Source organism: Monodon monoceros, unplaced genomic scaffold (assembly GCF_005190385.1).
Source record: "Monodon monoceros isolate NGI ecotype Baffin Bay Population unplaced genomic scaffold, NGI_Narwhal_1 Super_Scaffold_13, whole genome shotgun sequence".
In the NCBI taxonomy this organism is placed as follows: domain Eukaryota; kingdom Metazoa; phylum Chordata; class Mammalia; order Artiodactyla; family Monodontidae; genus Monodon; species Monodon monoceros.
The window spans coordinates 47560646-47563166 of record NW_021703769.1 but is presented as its reverse complement, the minus strand read 5'-3'; the positions used below and the strand labels follow the sequence as shown (position 1 = coordinate 47563166).

Genomic DNA, 2521 nt, shown 5'->3' with positions numbered 1-2521 from the left:
CGCGCTCGGCTCGGGCCCCCATTCAATCCCGCCCCCTCCCCCGCCGGCCCCAGCCGCCTTCCGCCCGCCCCCCCCCCCCCCCCAGCCCGGACTCCAGCCCGGCAACGTCATCCAGCCGCTTCCCGAAGCTTAACCCCTTCCTCCGCCAGCTGTGCGCCGCCCCGCCCCGCCGCCAACTTTCTTCGCCCAACTTCGGAGCGCGCCGGCCGGCCCGACGGCCCGGCTGGGAAGGACAGAGAGAGGTGGGGGGGGCGGCCACGTCGCGCCGCGGGGCCGCCGCAGGTCCCGCAGACTGCGAGGGCGTGGGGTCCACACCTCTGGCACGCTCGGCCAACGCCCCTGCACCGGGTTCGGCCCGGCACACGCCCCCAGGGCCCGCCCGGACCCTCAGGGTCCGCCGCCGAGGCGACGGCCGGGGCCGCCGCCGGGGGAGGGGCCACCAGGGAGACGTGTCACTCCCGGCGCGGCCCGCCCGGCCCGGCCCCGGCGCCCCGACGGCCCGGCCCGCGCGCCGCCACCGCCGCTGCAGGGCCCGGCCAAGTTTCTTACCTGCAGCCGGAGACGCGGGAGGGAGAGCGAGAGGGCAGGAGCTGCCGCCGCCGCCGCCGCCGCCGCGGAACCGGGAGAGAGGAGCCGGCCGAGCCTCCGCCGAGAAGCCGCCCCCGAGCAACTGCAGGCGCCGCGACCCCGACGCCACCCGCCCCGTCCGCCGTCCGCTCCGGCTGCTCGCTGGCTGCGTGCGCGCGTGTGGAGTCGTGGCACTTTCTGCCTCGGAGCTGGCAAACGGCCCCCTCCGCCGGGATCGCCGCCTCCTGCCTTCCCCACCCGGGCCAGCCATTCATCGAGCCGCCTCTCCCCATTGGCCCGTGCCCCGCCACTCCGCCGGCCGCTGACCAGTCAGAGCGCGGGCGGCCGAGCCGCGGCGGCGGCCATTGGGCGGGGAGGCGGGTCTCCGCTTCGGCCAATGGGAGAGGGGAGGAGCTGCGGGGAGCCTCGGGGGCGGGGCCTGTGAGGGGCGGAGCCGCGCGGCGCGGCTCTCGGCCCAGCGCGGGGGCGGGGCGGGCCCGGAACGCGCGGCCGAACGGGGGAGGGGGCGCCGGCCGGCCCCGCCCACCCCGGGCCAGCGACCCTGCTTGCCGGCGCTGATTCCGGGAAGGCTGTGGCCCGGCGGGCCGCGAAGGTTCGAATCCCAGCGGCGCCGCGCCTGCGCCCCTGGCCCCTCCGGGCTGAGATGGCGGTGGGTGTCACCCTTGAGCAGGGTTGCGCAACATACGAACAGTAGGGAGAAATGCTTCGTTTAAAACCAACTGACTTCCCCTGCAGCAGCGCCCCCTCCGGGCCCTAGATGTGAGGACAAGTTATGCTGGGGGTCAGTTCAGAGAGGGCACGTCACTATCTTCAAAGAGATTGCAATCAGCACCAGAAAGAATTTTCTTGAGTAAACTGGGGCGGAAAGTCCAGACGGTGCAGGAGGAATGGAGGGTGGACGTCATTTACACCCATTTTTAGGGAGGTTACAACTGAGGCACTGTCCAAACCTCAACTGGCAGCAGGGCAATGACTGCAGTTGACCTTCTGTTATTTTACTCTGCAATGGGGAGGGTGAGAGGGTCTGACGCACATAAACTCACACACTTTCCAGAAAACTGAGTAAACGGTGCTTCATGACAGGACTTCCCGACCCCTACACCCCCCCCCATATAACCCAGCACTCTCTCTTCATAACCAAATAAGTCTTTCAATTAAGATAATTTTAGGCCTGGTTTCTAACCATTATATCAGTGTCTCTTAAAGCTAACTCTTTGAACTTGAGTCAAAGCCAGTTTCTTTGAAATTAAGGTTTCTGGGAGGCCAAAAGGGCTGCTGCAGGCTGATCTGCCCTGTACCACTTCCCCCACCCCCGTGGCTGCAGAATCCTGTTCCTAATAGCTGTTTCTTGGACAGTCTCACATACTCCCTCCCTCTTTGTCACTGGTACCATATGAGTTGTTAGATGTGGAAATACAAGCCATCATGAGGGAATAAAGAGGGGCTGGGTTGAAATTAAACCGTTCATTCATATTTTTAATCTCAGCAGTTCCCTAGCATATTAATGATTAATCCGCGGGAATTAACCTGGATTAGCTTTCCACACTCAGTCTTTTTCCAGTGGTGAGCCCCGGCTTGACGTAAAAGTCAAGAATCCCAGCTTCTTGCTGGCATATGCTACCAACTAGTTCTAATTGGCCGTGGGTAAACCAGTTAGCCCCTCTGAACATGGATGTACCCTTTTAGGACAATCGCTCCCCTCTCTGGGTTTTGGAGAATCATTCTTCCATCCCCCCATCCATCTCCCCATCCATCCCATCCATCCAATCCATCCACCCATCCATCCCATCCATCTACCCATCCATCTACCCATCCATCCACCCATCCACCCATCCACCCATCCATCCATCCACCCATCCATCCACCCATCCATCCCATCCATCCACCCATCCACCCATCCATCCCATCCATCCACCCATCCATCCCATCCATC

The 2521-nt window shown here is 63.8% G+C and overlaps 1 protein-coding gene across 1 annotated transcript in view; it reads right to left on the bottom strand.

The window, feature by feature from the left end:
• RRBP1 (ribosome binding protein 1) overlaps nt 1-815 on the bottom strand; it is a 59153-nt gene extending 58338 nt beyond the window's left edge. Inside the window, exon 1 of the mRNA XM_029220509.1 lies at nt 550-815. The gene's annotated coding sequence lies outside the window, so the exon portion shown is untranslated. The remainder of the gene's footprint in view (nt 1-549) is intronic.
• Between the last annotated feature and the right edge of the window lie 1706 nt (nt 816-2521).